Raw genomic sequence first — 26,744 nt, forward strand, 5'->3', positions numbered from 1 at the left:
ATTCATTTTAAAATAAAATGAATCAGGATTGGATTTATTAAAATCAGTGAAGTATGTACATTTTTTCAAAAAGGTTATTGAACTGCCTTCAATGGGAGCTGTATGTATGTATGTATGTATAGGCATTTATATAGCGCACTACTTACCCGTAGGGTCCCAAGGCGCTTCGACCGCTGCGAAACCCTTCCTGGCTTCCCTGAGAGATGGTCCCTTAATGGGTATCTCCAGGGTGAGACCAGGCATCCCCGGCGGTCTGGTGGGGCCGTTAGTGAAGATGAGGCAAGCTAATGCCCAGAGTTGCCGAGTGTGATCGCTGATCAGAGTGGGCACCGAGGCGAGAGAATTATCGAGTCCGCTGACCCTGGTCCAGAAACCTGCTGCGCCGGGAATCGAACCCTGGTCCCGGGCCGTCCTCTGCTCTCGGGTCTGCCGCCTCTAACCAGTGAGCCACACTACTAGTTACTACTGGGCAATGTTCCCATTGTGTATAATTAACCACATTTCTAAATGTATTAGCTTTATGCAGAAAAGTATGGCCCTAATGCTGGTAGCAAAATAAATCAGCATAATTAACAGAATTAAATTACAAATCTTCAGAATCAAAAGCAGCATAATTATACAAATCAGAAAATAAAGATTGTACGGCTTGAACGTCCAAATCACCAGAGCGTATGTTTTGTTTCACTACATCCCCCACAGAAACGCAAAGTACATTTGGGACATTAATCACCTCGGTGGGGCCATGAATTAGAAACTTCACAGCATCCCAAACAATTCCATCCAACACTGGGCAGGCAGAGATGTTGACAAAAGTCTGGTCACGTTTCATGATGTGCGATGAAGAGTGTGGTGCCAAAGTCCCATCAATCACCTTTACAGCAGAGCGTTCAGTAAGGAAGTGACCATTGATTAGATGGAAAAAGAATGTCACAAATCCAATCAACACGTGGAACTAAAACATTTTCTTTAAACCAGGTGACAAAAATAGAAAATTTCGAGGGGGAACTCGATGTTGTGGGGTCAGTGTTAAAAGAAAAACATGACTGGTTAACTGCATCTGTTTGCAAACCAGACAATGACACATCAGTGGGATACGCATACTCAGTATCTTCATGTGGACTGCAAGCCGAAGGATTCAACAACGGATTAGTAACAGTGGGCATCTTTATGGCAATGTCGGGCCTGATGTTGTTTCATGAGTCCAAGACAGAGTTACTTAATATTGCTGGGCAGGAAACAGCTGGAGTCATACTAAGAAGAATTGGCCATTCGCTGTAATTTGACTGAGATGTATCTGTTATCCTTGCGACCAGGAAGTGGTGGTAAAATGACTGTATGAGTACCCTTAACACCAAGCACTGGAATTGGAACTCATGATAAGAGGGGCCAAACTCTTTCTTGTTCTCCACCTTCTCACGGACCAGGTCTCCAACTCTAGGTAGCTAGCCAACTACCAGAATCTGTAGTGCAGCTTCTGTGGCGGCGGGAAATTGTTCCTTTGCAAGAATGTCACGAGTCCCTTGTAGGTTCTGTAATACAGCAGAATGAATATCTACGTCAAAGGCCGCGGCTGTCTCCACTATGTCTAGACCATCAAGGTCCCGGATAAACATTTTTATGCCAAAGAGCATTTCGTATGGGGTCCACCCACCCAGAGATTTCTTAGGGAGATTATTAAGTCCACGTTGTACGCTATACAAGAGGGCAAACCAGTTTCTGCCTGTACCTAAAACTCTAGCTGTCAAGGATTGCTTTAAGTCTCGGTTCATTTACTCCACAACTGAATTGCCCTCAGGCCTGTATGGAGACATAAATTTGACGTGCACACCCAATGACCGCATGGCTTCCTTGAACGCCCTAGAGGCGAACGCTGGACCCTGGTCAGAATGGAAGGTGCCACATGCAAAAATGCAAAAATAACCACAAAGACACGCAAATCCCTGATGACAGTTCATGAGTCAGCACTACATTGTGGCCAGACCCAAAGAAAGCGTGTGCACGAATCAACTGCAACTAAGAGAAACTTATACGCAGTATCTGAAGAAAGTGGACTGCAGTGATCTAAATAAACATAACCCAATGGTTTATTAGTAATGTACAGTTGATGTTTTTGGCCGGCGTACAGCAGAAGAAGCTTTAATGTGCTGACAGATGTCACAAGAAAGCAGATAATCACGGGTTTGTTTAAACAACCCACGCCAACAGTAACGTTGCTGTAAGATAAAAATAGTCGCCGAAATGCCTGCATGAGCCGAGGCCATGGCTTCATGTGCGGATGCTATCAATGAAAGTCAGCGTTCCACGTTGGGAATCAACCTGTCACCAACGTCATTTATTCTCACATAGGGAACTTTATCTGGACTTAAATGATAAGAGTATTTAGAAGGGAAACCTTTTGGGTAATTACCTCCCTTCTTTGTAGCTGCTATCGCTACTAAAATGTCATCATCAATCTTACTCCCGGACCTTGTAACTGCTGCAACTATGTATATTTCGACAGCCAAACTGTTGCCAACAGTGTGTACTCCTACGCGCTGTTGACCAAGAGTATGAATTACTTGCGTGAGAGGCAGACGTTCTTTAAGATCTGCGACTCGAAGGCAAACCTTGATTGTGCTGCCTTTGCAATCACGTCATTCTGAGTCCAAAAGAATAAGTTGTCGTTGAAGGACTGAACACAGTAGTAAGAGTCACTTACAATCAAAGTTGTCACATGTAGATCAGCAAACTCCAGTGCAAGAACCAGAGCACGCAGCTCTGCCAGCTGGGCGGTACAGTCCCCTAATGCCTGCTTGTGCACGACATTGGACTTGAATTCACCATTCGCCATGGTACCGGCCACTATAGCGCAGGCTGCTGAATAAGAATGTTCTGTTGTTGCTTCTCCTGCTTTTTATTTTTCCAATTCTTTTTTGGAAAAACTGGACGGTTGTCTTTATTAGACTGCGCCGTAAGAGTTGTGCTGCTGTTTTAGCAAAAGGCTTAAATCCAAACTATTGCAGGCAATGGTTTTATATGCCTCTGCAATAATTACGGTAACTCACTGGGTTTCGCGGCATCCGGGACAAGGCACAAAGCGTTAGACACCTGAACTTTAACGGCATCTCCCTTTACATTCGCATGGATGAGATCAGCAACTACGTCAAACACTCCGACAAGCCTCATTCCCAACTCAACTGCCGCCTCTGGACTGTGCTCATCCTGAACACGCTTGATCACGGAGGGCAGGACAGTCATAGAAGGTATGCCGAAGCACTTTGCATACACTGCTGCGAATACTTTACCCCAATTTTCACAATCGGTTACCTCTGGTATTTAGTCTTTCCGCAAACTAATAGTGAGTACCCTGTGTTTTTCCACAGGCGTCACATTAGGAAATCCTGCTTCCAACTGTTCAAATTTCTCAGCAAGCCAATGAGGTAAATCTTCCTTATTCTGGGGACGTTTGCCCATAAAAGAATTAACCATGATGGGACTAATTAACATCCTGACAGGTCCAGCTGGTTGCACCGTAACACCAGGTGCCCCCACCTGGATATTGCAGGAAACTTAATAGACTAAAGCCCGATGTACCCCTACTAAGGAGGTATGTAAAACACCCAATTCATCCACCGGAACATTTAGATAACGTGGATGCGGTTTGTACCCCGCCAAAACTGGCCAAGTGGCCCCTGCGATCGGTAAAATGCCTAAACGGACCAGAGTCATGGTGTGGGGGAGGGCACCATGAAACCAAATACGAAGCTGCCATGCCGAAATCGGAACTTTGAGTGTTGTATATGGCTGATATGCTACAGGTATCGCTGTGTGAAAATATGAATGGAATAAGTTATCATCCGCATCCAAAACCTCAGAGGTAACCCAAGAGTAGAACATTTCGAATTGGAGCTCTGCGTTGGCACCAACCACAAAAATAAGCGCAATACCTGCATCAGGCACTCCATAATGTGTCAAATGACTACGGAGTGCTGTGTGACTATGCAGTGCAATTTCGGCTTCAATAACGATAAAGAAAAGGATAACTACTTATATGTGTGGTAGCACAAAAAGGGTTAGCAATTCATATAATAATGTGAACCTTTTGAAAATCTCAAGCTTGAATAAACCTATTACTCATCTATATAGATAGGTTACGCCCTCACAACTGTTTTCCGGAGGGGTGATTTTGCACGAGCTGGGCCACCGGTCGTACCTGCCACGCCGCATCAGCTGCATCAGTCGCTCCTGGGCCCCCGATGCTGCTGGTCTCCCTGCCGCCGCAATAAACCTCCCGCGGCTGCAGTGGGGGAGACCACAGCTCCCAGGGCTCTCCGCGACTGCCCCGCCCACAGCCACGTATTTCGCGCGCCCGGAGGCGCTTAAACATTGGAGGCTTTTTCCGCGCCGCGGGACGCGCGCGGGCGACGCCGGGCTGAGCCCGGGCAGAGGGCGGGCCGTCTGTGGCCGTCCGGGGCTGTCCAGGGCTGGGCTGGGCCACCCCCCTTGGCTGGCAACATCTTATGAACAATTTTCGCAGCTGCCAGCATAGCAGGTCAGTGATAAGGTCGGGAGACCCTCCCTACATTCCTGTGGCTATCTGCATTTGTGATCTATAGTCTGAAGAGAGCCATTTGTTACATTTTGACTCTGAGCAAATTTTCGATTACTACGTACCATGGGGAAAAAATTGCCGGCAGTGACTGTGCCAAAGGATAGGCAGAAGATGGTCGCACCAACCGCCACTACCCCACTGCCAAGCCTGACGGCCATAGGCAAAATGCTTCAGAAGACCATTGGTGTCGTGGCAACAGCCATACAGAACACTGAAAGACGCCTCTCGTTACCACCAAGCATGCCCCCACTCATGCAGCAGGAAAACTCACTAGACTCTCTTCTTGCTGCATCATACTCAGGGCTCCCTGGAGCTGGCCCTAATGGGATTTGTATAACTCAGGACACGGCGCCCTCAGATTATCCTTTGACGGGAAGTAGACTTTCATCAACCCCACCATGCTTACGACAAATATGATTATGAGCCAAGACTCTTTAGCATTGTCAGTAAATGACTCTGATCATTTAGAAGGTATGGATTTGTGCCCGGACCCTGATATGTCAAGTATAGACAGGGAAGAAAGTATTGGCATACCAGTACGAACTAGGGGGCAAAAGGCTAGGTGCAAAAAGAAAAACGTAGATACTGAGCCACTGACAAACAAGCAAAGAGGCAAGGGTGGGCGTAAGCAATGGAGGAGGGCCTTTGGGTCTGTAGGGCAGAGAGGGGATAAGGGGGAGGGACAATCTAATGATACATATACTCAAACGATAGAGGCAAGCGCAGTATCGGGGAACGAAGGTTTCTGGGGTAGGATGGAGACTTTGTTCTCTACTTTATTAGGGCCCATCAGCCTACAAATTACAACTATTGAAAATAGGCTGAGAGTGATAGACAAATGTGTAGTAAAACTGAGCACAGGGCATAACCCAACAAACAAAACTAATTTGGGTACAACTAGTGGAACTAAGGCCAAAAACAACGGAAACAACGCAGCCAACACAAATACAAAAATAGATGCCCATAAGAAAGCCCCCCAACCAACACCGAAACCAAGCACGAGTAAAAACTCTGCAAATGCCCAAGCCCCAGCCAAACGGGCTCCAAATCCTAGTGCAACCAAGGCAGTAAGCCTAGAAGGTACCATCCTGACTGCTGATAAAAATAAAGGGGCATCTGCCGGACAATCCAACAAAGATGCTCAAAACCCTCCAGCAGTCAAGATGGGCCCAATCTCGGCAACTAATGCGAGACAGATCCCGGCCCGCATTAGTTTACCTCCAGAATGTGGGGCTTATATTGCAGTATTAGTCAATGTCCCCAAATTAAGTAAGGACCAAGAGAAAAACCCCGCAAGCCTTAAAAATAGAACCCTCCATTGGCTATCTGGAAACTGCAACTTCCCACTGGGAGAATCGAATGAGATCATCCAGACCCAAAGAGTGGGGTGGGTGGGCCCGTTGAGAAAAAAGTTTGAGGGGGATTGCATAATCATACATTTTAGATCCCCCTACTGGGCCCAGAATACCCTCGCCAATGCCCCACCACCCTCACCCTGGGAATTTAATACCACTTTGCTTCCTTTGGGCTAGTTTTATAGGCACCTAATGGACCCAAATTTTAACATGAGGAATAATTCCACATCATGTCATCAGGACCCAAATTACAATATTGGGAATATTAGGAATAATTCCCTAATCTTAATTTTAGGAATAGTCCCTTACTGTGTCATCAGTTGACATACCCAGCTCAACCGATGCCTTACCCATGCCTCCCTACCCCGCCACACTACAACCCAAGAGAGAGACCTAATTTAAGGTCCAATCAAAATCAATACATGCCCCAGAATGAGTTAAGGTATACGTACAATATTCCAACTCATAACCGGTTTGAACAAGCCTTCTCAAATTTAGAAGATCATGATTGACTGGGGAACAGGGAAAGCTACATTACATCTGAGGAGGTAAACAATGAAAATGAGGTATACCCATTGGCCACTAAAGCTAAAACTATTCAGGAAATACCAGTATACGATCAGATTCCCCCAACCACAGTTACAAATGAAGTTGCAATTCCAACCCCGTTTAAAGCGAAGATCAGCAAACATAAAGGTGTCAGGAACAAGCTAGCCAGCTCTTTATTTCATCCTGATTTGTCAATCATCAGCTGGAACGTTGCTGGGTTAGAACCAAGATTGTGAGACCCGCAATGGGTGCAGCTGTTGTTTGACAAAGATATTGTTATGTTTCAGGAGACATGGGCTACAGGAAATTTGCATATAGAAGGCTACCATTGTTTCAGTGTGACTGCACCGAAGCCTGACTTTGGACATGCAGTGGGTGGATTATTCAACGGGATTAAATTTTTAGCTGGTGGTACTATTAGAGATCTATCAGTAGGGAATTCGAACATACAGGTCCTTGAATTCAGAAGAAAGACCCGAATTTATCTAATACATTTTTATAATAATGATTTTAACTCGGTACCTAACAAAAATGTTGTAGCGCTCTCTAAGATTCTACGGAATCTGGAATTAAATTCAGATATAGAGGAGAAGACAGGGATCCTCATTGGGGGGGATTTTAATGAGAAAATTTCAAAGAACTATCAGTCTGAGGGAAAAAACTTAAACCAAGCAGAACGAAGGGGTATTGAATTAGAAAATATGTTAACGGAGCACATCCTCGTTAATGCCTTGGATGTAGGACATACCTCCAACACTTATCATGCCCCTACGTTTAGAGGTAGAGATTGCTCCTCAACCATTGATTTTATTTTTATGTCCCCCCCACCTAATAGACCGAATAACAAAGCCCACAGTATTGGAAACATCGTTTGGAGACCATAATCCTCTTATAGTTACTTTGCAACTAGGGCCTAGCCCAGTATATGCTAACTTAAATGGCGCTAGGGACATTACACCCTCTGGAGATGGCCTGCGATTAAAATGGAGGGGAGTTGATAGTGGGACTATACTAGAAAATGTGAAAAAGGAACATCCCCACCTAATTTCTTCCTGTTTATCCTCTAATGGGAATCCACTTAGGATAATCGCGGACTTTGGCAAACTATATTTCGTTATAAAAACTTGCTTATTGGTCCCACTGCCAAAGAAAGAGAAAGACCCGAGGTGGTTTGACCCCGCCTGTTCATTTGCAAACAGGGCATTGCGTAAGGCACTAACTAACAAGCCCAGGTGCACAGTAGAGGTACAGGCCGCTAGGAAACATTACAAACTTAAAATTGCTGAACGGAAAGCTGCATTACTGACGGAGCAGTGTGAGTCACTGGTTGGAAGCGCTAATCAGAAGAGCAGTGGCCCCTTATGGATTGCCGTCAGGAAAATGCGAGATATGGGCAAACAATTAAATTTAATTAGTTGTAACATAACTAGCACTGTTTGGGAGGCCCACTTTTCAACAATATATGCTTCACCAAGTGAGGTAACAACTAGTTTTGTTCCTGGTCAACTGTGCTGCCTACAGTTTGGTCTCCATGAGGTAGAAGCAGCCACAGTCAGAGCCTTGGCAACAAGGCTCCGGGTCCTGATGGACTCCCTATAGATGTTATTAAGTTTAGTCCGGATTTATGGGCACCGATTCTTCCTAATGTTTTTAATAGTCTGCCCTCTGTGCCCATGCCTGATACCTGGTCCATGAGTACCATAGTTACAATTTTCAAAAAGGGCAATAGATCAGACCGGTCAATTATCGTCCTATTTCACTTTTGGATAACACTTTAAAAATCCTGGGGCGAGCCCTTTATAACAGGATTTTGGAGTGGACAGAAGATAGTGACCTATTGGACCCCTGTCAGATGGGATTCAGGAGCAGGGTGGGCACGGTGGAGCAATGTTTGAATTTGAAGCTAATAATCAATAAGTATAACATTGCTCGATCGTCCCCTATTAACCTTGCATTCATGGATCTTTCATCCGCCTTCGATCTAGTCAATAGATCCAAACTATGTTCCATTCTTTCGGACTATGGACTGGACGAAGCTCTTGTTAATTTCCTGGCCTATCTCCACGCTGACCTTAAGGCACAGGTCAGGATTGGGACAGGCGAGGAAGTATCTGGACCTATTAAAATAGGTAGGGGGGTAAGACAGGGGTGCGTTTTAGCCCCCCTGCTTTTTATCATTTATATCAATGGCCTAGCCAAATCCCTAAAACAAGTGACCACAGATGTGCCAACTATCCAGGGACAACTACTACCAGTTTTATTATACGCAGACGATGCAGTTCTTATGAGCCGCACACCTAACGCCCTGCGTCTACTTATTAAAACTTTTGTTCAATACATGGAGGGTTTAGATCTGCGTGTCAACTTTAAAAAATCTTTTATCATGGCATGCGGGCCTGGTAAGCGGAAGCTCAACACTATATATATAGGGACAGATAAATTAGAATCTGTGAACACATTCCCATATCTAGGTTTGGTTTTCGCTGCAAACGTCTCCTGGAATGGGCATTTGGCCCACGCCATGGGCAAGTTCTCGAAAGCCACCAATTCTATTTTGAGCTTGCCATGCCCAAAGAAAATAGGCGCCACTAGAGCTATTTTAAAAAATTTTAGGCTACAGTGTGTACCTGTAGCAACATACGGGGCAGAGGTTTGGGATCTAGGGACAAGTCCCAGCATTCAACGAGAAGAAAACCGGTTCTGTAGAAGGATGCTGGGCGCCCCCATCTCATCCTCTGAGTTCATTTGTCATAAGGAATTAAATCTTCCTTATACATGTGATTTTATTAGAACTAGACCAGCTCTATTCTGGATTAGGATCTGTAGGAACAATTCAGCTGCCCTAAGACAGAATAGTATAAAAGACTGTCTTAAATGTGAACAGGGCTTAGCTATCCCCTGGCTCGCGGGAGTTTTTAAGACTCTGCATGCCGTGTGTAGGGGAGATCTTTTCTCTGATCCACTTAGGATTGAGCCTAAAGATAAGAATGAGGTCAAACAAGTTTTATATGCATTGTACAGTTCAGAAAGAATGGGAAGGGAAACACTCAAACCCACCGTTGCGACATACATGGGGAATGAATTGTGTAGACAACCACTTCCGCTCTACCTCACTCTCCCCATGACCAACTGGGAAAGATCATTGTTATTCCGCCTTAGGGCGGGTTCTGTGAAATTTGTATTGGGTTTCCCTTTGGGTTATTGTCGTACTGCACATTATAACCCATGTCCGTGCGATGGTACAAGTACACAGAATGATTTGCACTTCCTATTTTTCTGTAAATTTTACTTAAAGTATATTAACTGGTTTTTAACCCCATATTTTAGAAAAAGAAGACCTCTCTCTTTAAGGGAGTCTTATTCTATGTTGCTTTTATTGGACATAGATGAACTAATTTTTCGCACAAGCACTTTGTTGAGACTGATATCTTGTGCACGCAAAATGATGGAAAATCCCTGAAAATCTGATTTATGAGAGCACCAACAATATGTTTGATTATGATCACTGCAAATGGATTTATTTATGGAATGGTACTGTCTGTTTTTTATTGTTGTACTTTTATGGATTTTATGAAATTCGAATAAAGGTCTTTTGAATTGAATTGAATTGTTCTCCGGAAACAGGAGTGAGGGTATTGTGGACAAGTATAAGCACCACTAAAGTGTCTCAAAAATAAGTACCAGACCAAATGTTAGGTGTGCCATGTTGCAGGGAGTCTGCTCATGCACAGAACTATGGGCAGGAAATATATGAAGGGCAAACTGTATACATGCCAGGAGCTAAACACCATATTGCGGCCAAGATTGTGTTATACTCCCTCAGAACAGAATGCACAAAAAGATGGTAATTTCAAATGGGCATCATCTGCTCTCCTTTCATGTGGTTGGGTGTGCCTTTCTCTCACTGGCGAGGGTTATTCTTGATCCTATTGCATATACATATCATTTTTTAAAATATTTTTTTATATTGTCTATGCTATATTAGGTTTTTTCACTGATATATGCAGTTCCAATTGAATAATAATATGATGTTGTAATAGTCGAGAACCACTGTAATGGATTCTCACATGATCTTTACGATAAATTAACATGGAGGTGTTCATTTATGTGATTATTTACAAAGTAAACTATATATCATATATAGGAATTATATGTTTTTAGGTGGATGTTTGTCTTTTAATGAATTTAACATGTATATGTGAACATGTTCTGTACTTTTAAATGTTGTAATTAGATGTTGTATGTTCTGTTAGTAATGTAACATGTCAGGTTTTATATGTTCTTTTTTCTGTAAATTTCAGCCCTGAAGAAGTCCCAGTGGATCAGGACGAAACGCTTTAGCTGATGACTTTTTGATTGAAAATAAAATAAATTATAAATCATCTGTTCGGACAATTGACGTCTATTGCACTAATTGGTTCGATTGGACTAATATGGACATTTAAGATTTATTGCAAATATGTCAAGAAATGTGGTGTAGTTCTGATTTATTGTTGATATACCTCACTTATGCTAACTTAGCAATGTCTATAGTTGATACCTTATCCTCACTATAACTCATGTTTGTGCTTGTGATTTTGAAACCAGTGTCTGTTTTACAAATGTCCTTGCGCTCAAGTATTACCCATACTAAATACTTTTTTCAAATTTCCTAGATAGCAGCTTTATGCGTGTAATTTACTATTTCCCACTGTTGGGTTCCTGTGCACATTAGTGGTAATCTTCTCATTTTCTATGGTGATCACTACATCCAAGAACTCACATTGAGGAGCACTGAGATTGCTGGCAAACACCAAGTTTAAATAATTTGTATTTAGTTCATCAATAAATGGTAATACATGAGCTCGGTACAAGTCCTCGATGAACCTCACCCACAGAATTATGTGTATGATCCAGTCCTTGTGTTTTTCAAAGACCACATGCTCCTTCCACCAGCCTATATGTAAATTCACATAGCTGGGAGCGACATAGGTGCCCATCGCTGTTTCATGTTGCTGCTTGTAAACTTGGCCGTCAAAGATAAACATGTTCTTGATCAAAATTTATTTTAAGGAGGTCTGTGGAGTCTTAAAGACATGGCGGTAAACTCTCTAATAAAGGCCTAAAATAAAAATCAGTGAATTTGGAAATGTTCTCAAATAAGCTGCCTTGGGCTGATATATTGAGCCTCCCTGAGGGTTTGGTGAAATTTTTATGGATCTTTGGTATCAGTAAAAGATAGACAACCTTGGAAAGTTATTTCTAAAGAACCTCACATCGTCACCATTCAATAATTCTTTTTTATGCCATCCCTTGAGTATGGTATTAATGTAAGCCACATGACCCCCTCCAAAAGCCTTATCACAGAGGACCATTTTTTCTTTCAAAGGAGAGGGGGGCCACGTGGACCCCCAAGCCTTATTAGGCCCTGGGGACCCCATCCAGGGCATTTGTTTTTTATTAAAGTGGAGGGGGGCCACTTGGCTGCCTCCTGGTGACATATTGGGCCTTGGAGACACAATTCCACAGGGCCACTACTTAAAATAAAGGGGAGGGGGTTGTGCGCCCCCCCGCTCCAAGCTTAATTACCCCAATCCCCCAGGGTGATTATTTAGCAAGGGGGGCAAGCCTTATTAGACCCCTGAGACCCCATCTCTTAGGGCAAGTGTTTTGATTAGAGAGGAGAGGGACCATGTCGCTCTCTGCCTTCTTTAACCCCTGGGGACCCCATCCCCCAGGGCATTGTTTTTATTAAAGAGGAGGGGGATGTGGTGTCCCCCTCCCTGAGCCTCCTCAGGCCCTTGGGACCCCATCCCCTAAGCCTGCATCCCCAGGCCAATTTCCGTCCATGGTGGCTGTTAGACCTGAGATCCTTGAGTTTCTCCTGACTTTCTGCCTTTTGGTCTCCTGTTTTGCTGACTTAATTTTTGCTAGCTGTAGGACTCTGGGCACGTTACCGCTGCGAACCAGAGTTAAACTGCATATGTTCTGCATTTAAAATATGATAACGCTGGTGTATCCACAATTGACATCTTTAATTTACTTATAAGTCCCTAGCAAAGTGCATTAAATGTGCGTAGGTCCTGTAAATTGAATGCTACTAGTGGGCCTGCAGCACTGCTTGTGCCATCCACTTCAATAGCCCTTTAAACATGGCTCAGGCCTGCCACATCATGTAGTTTAAACTGCCATTTTGATAGACGGAGTGTTGAAACCTGGCCTGGTAGTTTGCGCTGGATTGTTACCATAGGGAGCAGGATGAAGTCTAACTTGCATATGGCTGGGTCCACATTGGGGTGACGTGGCAAGCAAAATAATGATGTATTAAACCCATATCTGTGACTGCGGGTGACGTTTGAGTGTTTAAAAAGCTTCAACACTCCGTCCATCATTTTATTTCGTGATGTTGCTAAGTTAACCTACTTGCCAGGCCCAAACCTTCCCTTTTATTACATATAAGTCACCCCTAAGGTAGGGCTGCCTAGGGTCTACCTTAGGGATGACTTATATGTCTGTCTGTGGGCAGGGTGCAGTGTATTTAACAAGTAGGACATGAACCTTCGAGTTTTACATGTCCTGGTAGTGGAAAACAGCTAAATTAGTTTTTCACTACTGCAAGGCCTATCTCTCCCATAGATAAACATTGAGATTGCCTTAAAACATCTTTTCAGTTTAATTTCCAATTGGGAAAATATAGAGATTTGGAATTTGGTGCCTCTGGACTCACAATTTTAAATCACAACTTATGGTAAAGTCGTATTTAAAATTGTAAGTCTGAAAATGACACTTTTAGAAAGTTGGCATTTCCTTACTTTAAACATTCTGTGCCTTTGCCTGTCTCTGAATACACATCTGGGTTGGGGGACATCTGAACATTGTGCTTCCCTTCAATATATATATATATATATATATATATATATATATATACACATATAGGTTTATATATTGAAAAAAACACAGGTTAAGAAGACGCTATTTCTAGGTGAAAATGTCAGTGAGATATACCGTTATAAATTAACTAAACCACTGTAATTCACCAGTTATCTCAAGAAACTATAACTTGTGCCCAGGACATGCACACTGCTGTTATCAATGTTACTGTAATTTTATCAGTGATGTCATAAAACATGTTGTGATGTAACATGTGGAGTAATTAGCAGTGCACAATGAGGGTGCAAGATATAGTTACCTTGGGGCATGAGTTATAGTTACTTGACATCATTTTAACTGTGAATTTAAGTGATTCTTTTACTTTAAAACAGTGTGTTTCAACTGACATTTTCACCTAAGTATAACATCACTTCACCTTTGGTATTTTCTGTGGATTTCTAGGGTTTTTTAATGTAATGCCAATGCCAACCACATGCTGCACACAGCCTTTAGCTGTGAGTGGCATGGGATTGGCCGCAAGACCTGGCTTGTAGCCTGGCCCTGCATTTCGACCCTGCATCCAAATACGCACAGATGCGTCCACCCTCAGGCAGCCAACCCCTATGCTGCTCACGGTCCTTTGTCCGTGCATGGCATGGGGTTGGAAGCACAACCTTGCTGTGACCAGCCTCAAGGAGCCTCTTAAATTCATCTGTAGAGCATACAGCACCAGCCAGGAGTGCTTAAAAAAATATGGTAAGCTCTTCTGGAGTTATGAATTTAATGACACAGAAGATTTTCTGTTTTTTTATGTTGCTGGGGGCTGCCACACTCCCTTCAGCCTTGCTCAACATTAAAAAATGCTTTGTGGTGCCCTTACCCCTTCTAGGATCACCGCCAACCTGTAAAAAGTATGTTTTAAAAGCCCTTGCAGGGCATTATTGGTTGTTCCTTGCAAGGAGGAGTCAATAATTAATGAGGGGCTCCAGCCACTCATTTCTTATTCATTCTTTTAATTATTGCACCCGTTGAAATTAAAAACACACTTCAATGGTAAAGTTGGATTTTAAGTCACAATTCTGACAATTTTACTTTTAGAAAGTTGCCATTTTCTTGTCCCAACCATTTGGTGCCTGCAGCCTGTAGTCTGGGTCACATGACTAGATGTAGCTGGCAGTTGGTCTTTTTGTACTACTCCCAGACACTGAGACAAAAGAGGAATAGGTGTGGCAGGATGGCCAATCTCTGACTTGACAGGGGAAGGAACTGTCTCCTACGACACTCTGCCTCCGCGCACTCACAAATCTTTTCACACTAGCTAAGTCCAGGGCATGGAGGCAGGAAATTCTAAACACCTTTGGAGATGCAAACCTTCAGCGTCTTCTACTTTAGAACTGGCCCTAGTATAAATATTGGATCCTCAGACCCAACACTTCGGTACACATCTGGACCTGTGGAAGACTCAGAAGGACTTCTGTGCTTCTCTGCTCCAAGAAGGACTGTTACTCTGCTACCCTGCTACTCTGCTGTCCTGCTGCCGTGCTTCATGAATAAGAAGGACTGGACCTGCCTATTGAACCCAGAAAAACCTGAGTGACCCCAAGGGATAGCTGGTTATACTCCTGATCAGAACCTCAGGTACAGAAAAGGCTACAACCACCTTGAACCCAGCACTTTGAAACTGTATGCCAGGAGTTTACCTACTCAAGTGGTGATACCCAGTTCAGAACTTTTTGAAGTGGGCCTTGTGGTGGTCTGCCAGCCAGCTGTGGTCCAAGCACCATGATGGATCGCCAGAACTAACGCTGCATGATGCACCCTTGACACATGATTTCACATCGCAGCCCAGCCGCTCCACATTTGAATGTCTCCAGTTCTAATGCATGGATTTTCGTCTTTTTGGTGTCAAATAATGAATTACATTTGACTCTTTTTTTAAGTTGGTGTGAGATTTTACTTATACTGTGTTTTCACTTTATTACTGTTTATGTGCTGCATAAATCTGCTTTTGGGTTAAGCTACCAGAGGATGAAGCACAGAGTAATTTGGGGTTTCCTTGTGTTTCACCCTGACAAGCACTGTGGTTGCTGCTTGAGTAGGGTCTCATCCCCCTCGACCTGTAACCCTATTTTATACACTGGCATAATGTGTACCTAGCTTATAATTAGTATGGCACATTTTTGACACATGGTTTATTATGCATCAGATCACGGATGTATGCTAGTCATTATTGTTAAGCTGTGACAATTCTGTTATTTTTATGCCTACCGTTTGCTTAATGTCGGTGATGACATATTCCTGACCTATTGTGGATATCTGTGTCATAATGGTAGGATTGTTATAATACGGTCAATCTGTGAGCATTCTTAAATGTTGTGCTTTAAACTGTGACTGCTAAAATGTTGAATAACCCTGTTATAAGATGGGCATCCATTTTTCATGAATATACATGGCTATATAAGGGTGAAACAGTACACAAACAGTAGCATATGTGAACGGTCAAAATGATAAACTGATCTTTGGGATCCAAAAATGTAATTCCTAAAAAGGTGAAGTTGGAATTTTAGAACAAAAATAGTACTTTTCAAGCAAAGAACAAGAGTTAAATGAAATTAGGTTTAAATTATTAAAAATGTAAAATATAGATTTGATATAAAAATAGATGAGCAATATGTTTGTGTATTCAGTAACTATCAACCTGATTTCCAAATTGTATATAAATATGATAATTAGGTAATAATTTAGGTGGAATCTTTGAAAATGTATGTTGAGCAATGTGATCAGTATCTACAATGTGGTTTCCTTGTAATACTTTGGTGCAGCAGAGTAGGCCATTAGCTAACAACCATAGGCATTTTACTCTACTAATGTTCATCAGGCCCTATTTCCTTTGTAAATCCTTGTAAATGCTTGTGAATGCAGTGACAGAGGGCTGCAAATGAAAGAAGGCCTTTTATTGAAAATCATAAGAAACCTATCCCCAAACTCCAGAAGGACTAGAATCACCTGCGCTAAAGTCCCTCTGCTGGCCCCCAGTGAATTGAAGATTGAATTCAAATAGCCATTTATTTTCTTTAGAGCATTACATTGCATGGCTAAATTGTTCATACCTTACCTTCACTTAACATAACAGCATCGGTAAACCAAAACATACTATTTTGTGGCTGTTCTGAAAGAAATTTAGAGCTATAAGTAACTCAATCCCAAAGCACCAAAGACTGGAAATGGACTGTTTCAGTTCAGAAACTTATTAGATCTTACCTTTTCAAGCAGAGTTATAACTAGTCATTCTCACATGCTACTTGTTTCTGTCTCCTGCCTTGACCCAGGCTTGCTGATGAGACAATTAAAACCAGCTTCTGCCAGTGTTCTGTGGTCAATTCTAAGACTTTGTAAACTTTACTCAAGTCTACACTATCTTGTTAGTAAGATACATAGGGGCAGATTTATGATGCCCTTGCGCCGCAATTGCGTCACGTAATGTGATGCAACGGCAGCGCAAACAATGCGCCCTATTTACAACATGACGCATCTAGGAGATGCGTCACGTTGGAAACCCCTGCGCCATAAGGAGGCGTTCCTGCGCAGGGGGGGGCGTTCCTGCGCAGGAACGCCTCCTAAAAGTGGCTGAGTGAAATCTATGAGATTTCACTCAGCCACTTTCTACGTCAATTCCTTACGCCTGCTTGAAGCAGGCGTAAGGGTGACGCACAATGCATTCAATAGGTGGCTCCTGTGCATTGCAGGAGTCATGTTGCACTTGCGACATGACTCCTGCAATGCGCCGCCCGTACGCCGAGAGATGCGTCACGCATCCTCACTGCCTTGCACCATGGTGCGCCGCATCATAAATGCGGCGCACCATGGGTGGCGGAGCAGTGGCGCACTGTGGCGCATGTTAACTGGCGCATCCCTGGGGATGTGCCAGTTAACAAAAATCTGCCCCTTAGTCATTAGTGGGTGTGGACTCACACCCAGCACCTACACCAGGTACCTTGAAATCATCATCAACAGGAAACTGTGACATGATTGAACAAGTCAACGCCTTCACTGCATTCTGTTTCCACACCCTAAAGATGCTAAGAAAGATCTTCAAATGGGTCCCAAGAAACAGTAAAAAAACATCACTCAGGCCCTAGACACCAGCATTGTGGACTTCTGGAACACCCTCTATGCTGGGATAACCAAGCAACTCACCAAAAGACTACAAACCATCCAGTAGTTGGAAGCCAGATTTTTTCTAAGCCTCTCACAGAGATCTCACATGTCCCCACACCTCAAGGAGCTCCACTGGTTTCCAATACACAAATATGCCCCTTTCAAACTCTTCACCCAGACATTCAATGGAGTACACAAAAGGGCCCAACTACCTGACCAGTCACATCTCCTTCCCCCAACCACCCAGACACCTCCTCTCTGCAGGTGTCCTACTCACACAAATCCCACACATGCAGAGAACCAGATCAGGAGATGGGCGTTCTAGTCCATTGCTCTTAAAGCATGGAATGGCCGGCCTCACTCTTATTGAATTCCTTGAGAAGCTGAAGACCTGGCTTTTCAATGAACCAATATACTACAGGCCAGTGCTAGGCACACACACCTGCTCACTGCCAGGATACCCTCGTGAGTGAAAGATCACTTTACAAATACACATAACATCACATCAGTGGCATTTGAAAGTGGTGGGGTTCATGATGAGTGCCCTGTGGTGAGCAAACGTAGTGAGTGAGCCCAACTGTCATAAGAGGGGTTCGGGGGTGTAGGAAGCTGGCCCTTTATGATATTGCAACTAGGTGGTAATACCATGCACAGAGTCCAGGGGTTTACCAATAGTATACAGGGCTCAATGTTAAACCCAAAGTGCTCTATTAGTGGTAGTGTGGGCGAGCAGCCTTAGGCCTAACACAAAGGAGTAGGCGATTTACTGCACAACCTTGATCAATAGGGTACACACAACTCAACGAGTTCTAGACCAATTTTATAAATGTATTCTTTGTTTATGTTTTATTTTAAGACGAAGATCTTCGCAATCAGGTAAGTACGTTTTTAAAAAACTACTTTTCACTTTGAAAAATCGTCACTTTTCAGTACAGTTCAATGTTATCCTATGGAGAAAACAATATTGCTGTTAAACAGGTAAGTAATCCACTTACAAATTCAGTCTTTAGACCCAAATGTTAGCAAGGACCAAGGGTCAGGTGAGTACCAAAACTGCGCCACCTGCGGCACAGGGACAGTCAGGTGCAGATGCCAAATTCTGAGTTTGCCCCAATGCTTTTCAATTAGTCCCTTGTGCTGTACTTCCCTGTTGCTCAACCCTTCTCTAGTGAGCACGGTGAGCGCGAGCGAGAAGGGTGAGCGGAGGCCACATCAGCTTGCACACGCGATATCGACCCAAGGGCGAACACGCAAACCTACTTATGGATAAAGGGGGTTCTTCTAACAGCAATTTCTTCTACGGGAGCCTGGTATGCACCTCAACATAAGGCTACCTGGTACAATAAAGGGAGAAAATCGATGATACGTGCAAGAAGTACGCTGACCCTAACACAACCCTGATGAAATCGCCGGTAATGTATAATGCGGCGATGAAACATGTTGGTTTTTTATTAGAACAGGCACACGGCAAAGAATAAAATGGAAAGTGCTAGTGGAGCCCAGTTCTTCTTAACTGAATAGGTCCTATAACTCACAAGTTGGAGGTTAGGCCCTATCACTTAGGTGGGTCATTCACATCACTACACAGAGTTTCTTTTCTGAGCACAGTTTTTCATCCCCTTTATTTTCAAGGTTGGCAACTGCTGATGATGATATAGTGGGGAGTCAAGCGAGAACCAGTTTGACACATCCTCCTTGGTGGTTGCTCCCGTGAGGCGTTGCCAAACTCCCCTCCCCTTTTTTCACTAGAGAAGGGTTGGGCAACAGGGAAGTACAGCACAAGGGACTAATTGGTACACACACACGTGTTTTTAGACATGCATAGGTAAAGACAGAGTGACATGAGACACTGTAAGCAGTAGTAGGAGTAAAATACACCCATTACTTTGATTGTTTCAAAAAACTGAAGTAAAGGGAAAGTTCACCTTGTTGTAAGGGCAGGCACATTGGTTTGAGAAGGAGTAGTTTGGTACCAAACACTCCCATATTCAGTGAAGCCATTATGGTGTGTGGAACTCGAGTTGTCTAGTTTCCAGTCCATATACTCTCCATGGGTTCACTAGCACTTACAGTATTAAGAAATGGACCCCAATATTGTAGGGGCATGTCTGCTCATGCAGATATGCCCTCAGCTGTGGTATAGTGCACACTACCTTAGGGAAGTGAGGCCTGCTAGAGGGGTGACTTACCTATACCTCCAGGCAGTGCTGGCTGACAGGCACCGAGGCAGGGTGCCACGGGAACTTTGTCATTGCCTCACAGGGGCATGCAAGCTGCAGGGGTAGTGGCATGGTCCCAGTGAGGGGGGTGCCAGGGGACGCTCTTCAGCTCCCAGGCCCTATGTACCCAGGATATCACTTACTAGGGTCTTACAGGGGGTAGAAGTATCAATTGGAGATTTATTTTTAAGGAAGGAGCACTGGCATAGGGGACCTGTTTGGCAGGGTCCCTGTGCTCTACAATCAAAACCACATCAAAATCAGGCAAAAAGTGGGGACGAAGCATGCAAAAAGAGACACTTTCTCACAAAACGGGTTCTCCCCTGGGAACATTTTGAAAAATAAGTGGGCAAATGGTGCATTTATGAAAATTTGAGAAAGCAAGAAGGGTCCCTCCGTTTGCTGCTGCTGGTGGGGACTACATCACCCACAATTCTTCAGTCCCCAGTTGGGGGAGGAGCCGCAAATCATGCTCAAAAGCGCCACTGACATCCCACGGCGTGGATCCCTCTGTTTGCTGCTGCTGGTGGGGACTACATCGCCCACAATTCTTCAGTCCCCCAGGAGGGAAAGGAGCCACGAATTGCGCTCAAAAGCTCCACTGACATCCCGCGGCAAGAGTCCCTCTGTTTGCTGATGCTGGTGGGGACTACATCGCCCCCAATTCTTCAGTCCCAGAGGAGGGGGAGGAGCTGCGAATCATGCTCAAAAGTGCCACTGACATCCCGCAGCGTGGGTCCCTCTGTTTGCTGCTGCTTGTGGGGATTACATCTTCCACAATTATACAGTCCCCAGGAGGGGGAGGAGCCGCTAATCGTGCTCAAAGGCGCCACTGACATCCTGCTGCGCGGCTCCCACTCTTTGCTGCTGCTGGTGTTTACTACATCGCCCACAATTCTTCAGTCCCTCGGAAGAGGGAGGAGCTGCAATTCGCGCTCAAAGCGCCACTGACATCCCGCAGCACGGGACACGCGCGGGCCGCGCCTGGCCAAAGCCCGGGCCAAGGGCAGGCCCGTCCTTGCCCGTCATTGCCAAGAAGAGGCAGGGCAGGGCCAGCCCCCTTGAGTTTGGGTTTCAGGGCCAACAAAGCTGGTAGGACTTTCTGAGTACCGTTTAACTTTACTGGGAGCAGCTGGTGGAACTAGGGATAACAGGCGATACACCTGAAACATTCTACGGCTATTGATTCACTCTGTCATCTAGCTGTCCACCAATAGACTGGTTATTTGTTAATTTGACCCTTGGGATTGTATTTCTTTTCTGTATCTTATTTTACTGTTTTTATGATCGTGTGTTTTGGGGCTGCCTGATCTCTCTGGATTTACCCCCGGGGTAATCTGGTATTGGTTCTTTTTTTCTTTTGCTGTGGACATGGGGAAGCGAGGTTGTGTGGCTAAAATAAATCGACTGGTGCTGATACCGGCCCCACTCCCTCAAACTTTGATTGATAGTGATAGAGCAAGCTTCGCATCGCGACTTGCTCGAGTCAAGAACCTCGCCTGTGTGTAATCAATTAATAGACTTTGTACGTCTTACTAATCTTTTATTTTTATATTCGAACAGGGTAGAGGAAGCTTGCGTACGTGTATTTCTAATACAACTAAACAATGTCTCTAAAACATGGCCGCCGCTTGAAAAGTGCTTCTGCGCATGTGTCAGTCACACTCACGTGACCTGACGTAGTTATAAGTTTTGGAGGGAAAGGGTGCGCATGCGTAATACACAGCTTTCGTGAATAACGTGGTAATGCTCTTGTGAGTGTGTATATGTTGCTAACATTTAAACTGCATAGTATATTTTTATAATGATAAGTTTGAAGTACAAGACCAATGATGTGTTTACATACATTTATTTCTATGTATTAATTTGTTCTCGCTTACTTTCCATGTACTGCGGGAAATGGGGGTCCGAACCGGTTGGGAGCCATATTGAGGGTCTCTTCTGCGCAGACTCGTGGTGCACTGAAAGGTGGCAACATTGGACAGTGGAACTCAGCCAGCTGGCAGCCACCGTCAAGATGCTCATGGGAAAGCCACCTCTGCCCTACGAGAACGGAGAAAGTTGCTCCTTATATGATACAATGTGTGTTGCGCTACTGTTTGCCGTACAGTTTCTCATGGGAACCCCAATCTTGCTAGGCGGTACCCAGAGATGTAAATTAGGCCTCCAAATAGTCTATTCTGATTGGTGTGTTACCCAAAGCCTACCTTAGGACCAATCCAAATTGAGGGATTCTGACACTTTGCAACATTGGGGGGTGGTACACCGTCCCAGAACAGTATAACTACCCTGGGTTTACCTAGGGAAATTGTCCGACTTGTCTGGTTTAGCTGACCTGTCACTGACCCAACGCACTCAATAGGTGACTGAAGATACAGAGTACTGCGGAGCACTCTGTCCGAAATTGACCATAGACTAATGTTTTACTAAACCTTAAAGTGCTGACGGAGCACTTTGCTGGGAGTTCGCTGACCCAATCGGGGTCTTGATCAACAGCTGCAGAGAGGGTGGAGCGCAGGCGTTGCTTCCGAACTGCGGGTGCTGGTCCTGTCCTGAGGGTCCTGTCCGAGAGGTCCTGTCCTGATTCCTAATCTGAGGGTTTCCTGTCCTGTCCTGGGTGTCCATTCTGCACCTGCTGTCCATTCGAGGGGTATCCTTCCTTGAGGGTTTCCTGTCCTTAACTGACCCGTGGCCAGGGTTTGGTTTTCACACCAGTCTAGGTAAATATCACTCTGAATCTTGCACCTTTCTGAATTTCTGTCTTTTGCTTTAATAAAGACATACCTTTGCATATGTTAATTTTCCATGCTTTGCCGCAACCATTGAATCATAAAGTTATTTGCATTTATTTCATAACGTGTTCCTATGTCACCCTATTTGTTAGAAATTATATTTTGCATTGCAGTTTGTCATTTCCTGATATGGTCTAGAACCTCCCTACTTAAATTGTCTAAAGCACTTTTGCCTTAAAGCATAGCGTGTCTCTCTCCATAGATTCTCCTATAGCTATATAAATGTCCCGGACTCCTGTCTTATTCCCTTGAAATAATTCTAGAATACTAGTCCTAATCAAAGCCTATCCCATCCTTAGTGATTCATCCTAAACGTTCTAATTCCTGATCCTTCATTTAAGTGTGTCCTGATTCCATTAATCTATAAATGGTTGCTCTGACTTATTTTCTATTCAGCTATGTACTTTCTGTTATTCTGATTATCGATTGCTTAATTACTGTGAATTTGATGATTTCTGAATTTTACTAAATTAGATAAAGACTTTAAAACTTCCAGTTGTCCGTGGTCATTTTACAAAAGGTATTGAATATTATTTGTTGGGTTTGTATTTTGCTGCCTTTCCTTTTACAGCTAGCTCCCTGATCCATTGTGGTCATAGGTACCCGTGTCGGTGGATGGTAAGTCGGGTACGCTGAGGAATAACGAAGGGAACTCACAAATATCTGATAGCAGAGCGTGAGGTCATCAGATCAATGTATATGGTGATTTGAAATATATGGGCCCGAAGCCAGAAGTGGCGAAATTATTGGTCGGGTGACCCGCGCGCTCTATCAGTATTTTCTGGTAGCAGAGGATGGTTAGGGACTAGTTAAAGGTTAGGTAGGACTAGTTAAAGCTAAGTCAAGTCGGTAGCTGCTAGTATATTGATGCTGCTAAAAGAGCGGCCATTTCGAGGGACCTGATCACTCTCTTGAGAAGGCGCTGCTTTGAAATTTATGAATTGTTTTAAAATTGTTATTCTTGTTCTTATATTGTTATATGTATTAATCCATGCGTATGTAAAACGTATCGTTAAGTGTTGTCAGAACTCCCCGGGGAATTGAATAGGCAAGTGGTGAATAGAATCCATTGCCTTGAGGTCGCAGGCTCAAGGAAAGTTAGGTGCAGGTTAAGTAGAAAACCAGAAGCACTAACTAGGGTTTTTTTTCTGAATACATGTGTGAATAAATGTTAGTAACGAGGTTCATTGGCAAAATTCCAATAGTGGCGTAACCTAGCAAGGGTCACATCGGAAGAGTAGCAGGTTCATCGGAGCTTGAGTGAAAGCAAAGGGGTCCGCGGGGAAACCTTAGACTCGGATATATCCCGGAAAAGAGTGGATGGGTCTAGGGAAGTAACAGGTTCACTGATGCTAGAGTGAAGGGTAGGCGGAAGAGATCTACCCGCAGCGTGTGAAAAGTAAATGGAAGTAGTTTACTTGCAGTAAAAGAAATCTTTCCTGTCTAGACACTTGAGCACTGTGGCGAATGTGTATTCGTTGTAAAATAACCAAGCACTAGCACTTTAGAAAGAAAGAAAGTTTCCGTTACCTTGTGAAGGGAGGGAGTCAGTCGCGAAGCGTCTCTGACATCACTCTGTGCCGCGCTGGGATTGGTAGAAACAGCGGGCGGGTAGCGGGGCTGGAATTGTGAAGGAGGGGTGAGCGCCGAAGCGTGAGAACTGTCTCGCCGAATGGCCGCGCACCCATTGGCCGAAAATATTTGAACGCGTGCACCCATTGGTCGCACGGAATTGCAAGACGCATTCTGATTGGAGGTAATTTGTAAACAGAGTTAAGCGTATAAATCGTATGTGGCACTCGTATTCTCCAGAGACTAGACCCGATCCCAGAAACCAAGGGTTTGAAAGGGATCAGTGGAAAGCTAATAGATACGATATTATGTACGGAACTAAGAGAAAAATGTCCCTTGTAAAGAAGGTAAAGAATTACTTCAAAAAGGACAAGCCGATTAAAACTAGAGAGGGCATTGTTATTCCACCACCAAATACTCCCGCCTCTTTCATGATGTTTGACAGAGGGTACAATACGTGTGTGTGGTTAGAAAATTGGGTGAAGTACACGGAAGACGACGGAATAATGGCCTTTCCGTTAGAAGGTACCTTTAATGGTAGACTACTATTCAATTTAAGAACCCGAATGAATGAATTACATCCCAGACCGAGACTAACGCAGTATGAGGCATTAGAGGAATGGGAGATTGAGGCTTTCCAAAGAGAGAAGCCCCGAATGGACAAAGGGCTGACAAAGTATTACCCAAAACTGAGGCAAGAATCCCGAGATAAAAAGATGAAACAATGGAGACAGAGCATGATTGTTGAGGGACTGTTTCCCATGATGCCAGCAGAAGATCCTCCTGGGGGGGGGAAAGAACAGAAAAGACTAAACATTGGGGGCCCCTGGGAGAGTCAGATGACGAATTGTTAGATGATATGTGCATGAGAAGTCCGCCTCCTTATAATGAGGGACACCGACCTTCGAGTGCAGGAGATATTCCCCGGAGACCCCTACAAAGGGAAGAGGTCAGGTCCGCAAGTGTAGGAGGGGATTATATAATTCCTCCTTATACTGAGAATCTAGGACCCATAGAACCCAGAAGTATTTACCCCAGGAGACCCGTGGGTGGAGAGACAGGATATTCACGTGAAGGAGAGTTTTTCCCTCGTCCCCCTTATGGAGGAGAGGTGAGGTCCGTAGGTTCAGGAATGCCGTTATTACAGCCCCAGAATGAGGAAGATCCAAGAATCCTAGGCACAGGAAGTCTGTTTCCGAAGCCTAACTATGGCGGATGACCGAGTGAGACTCATCCCACTGCCCCGAGTTATGCTCCCATTCTGACCCCGCAGGTGTTACATGGAAACTCCTTGGACAGGTTATTAGAAGAGAAAGAGCGGGAAGCGCTGGGAAATCAGAGAGCTGAAATAATACGGAAAATGTCACAACTAAATGCAAGTCCTGAAGCCTTGACGATCCCAGTAACAATCGGACCGGTGGTTCCGCTGTACGGGGACCGTGAAGGGACTCCAAAAACTCCCGTGGTTACTCCTGTCATTGCACCGACCAGACCAGAACCCTTAATTATAGATGATCAGACCAGTGAGTGCGAGTCGGAGGTCTCGCTGCTAGATCTGCCCATTAGGAAGACTGGGAAAAGGATCCCGAAGCCGCACACGTTTAGTACGAGGGCAATTCAGATGAAATCGACCTCGGGTACTAGGAGTGTCACATTGGTGACTCCTGAAGAAATCGAAAGATGGAGACAGGAATTGGAAAAGCAAACGTCCCCAACGAAACCTTTAGATCTTTACAAGCTGAGAATAGAAATAGAGGAATTGATGGCAGGAAACGTAGGATTAGACAGACTAAATACCTACTCCGAAGACGAAATGCTGTTTATCTGCAAAAGTCTCACCCGAAATACCCGAGTACTTCATGAAAAACTGACAGACACTGCTGCTAGCATGGGTATAGATATTTCAAGATCGAAACCGCTGCAAAAACCCTATAGAGCAGATTTCTCAGACAAAGATTTGGAAAACTTGAATGCTTCAGGAAAGAAAGCACAGGTCAAGGAACTATTGTCAGTATTGCAAAAATGGGGAGATGTGGAAAGGTGGAAAGCTAGATGGGCCAAGAAAAAGGATGAGGCCAGGTTTAGGCAGGCAACTCCCGAATTCTTGCTAAAAGAAGCTGAAAAACCAGAGCAGTTATGCCCTATGCGCGAAGTACCAGGTGGGAAGTATGTGCACGTTCCATGGTCCAGACAGGACATTGTGTCCTTTACTAACGATTTCCCCAAATTGCGCGAAAAACCAGTAGACTGGTACAGGCAGGTGGAAAGGTTCGTAAAGGTACAAAAATGCCTGTGGAAAGACCTGGATGGGTTTTTCGACATTGTGGTCCCGGTAGATCTGTGGACCGAGTGTAAAATAGCCATAGCTTGGCCTAGTGAGGAATACCCGAGAGATGGCAACACAGGGGAACCATCGAAAGAAGTGATGAAAAAATATGAACAAGTAATACAGCATTTGAAAGTAAAAGTGCCAGCAAAGGAAACTGATTGGACCAAGATAGATAGAACAACACAGGAAAGAGACGAGACAGTGCACTCCTTTTATGAAAGGCTGTTGCAGGTGTTCAAAACACACAGCGGGATAGACAACATCGAGATGAAGGCTATGACACATTTTATTTACAGGTTTGTAAATGATTTAAGACCCGAAATTTGTCAG

Source organism: Lissotriton helveticus, chromosome 2_2 (genome assembly GCF_964261635.1).
Source record: "Lissotriton helveticus chromosome 2_2, aLisHel1.1, whole genome shotgun sequence".
NCBI lineage: Eukaryota > Metazoa > Chordata > Amphibia > Caudata > Salamandridae > Lissotriton > Lissotriton helveticus.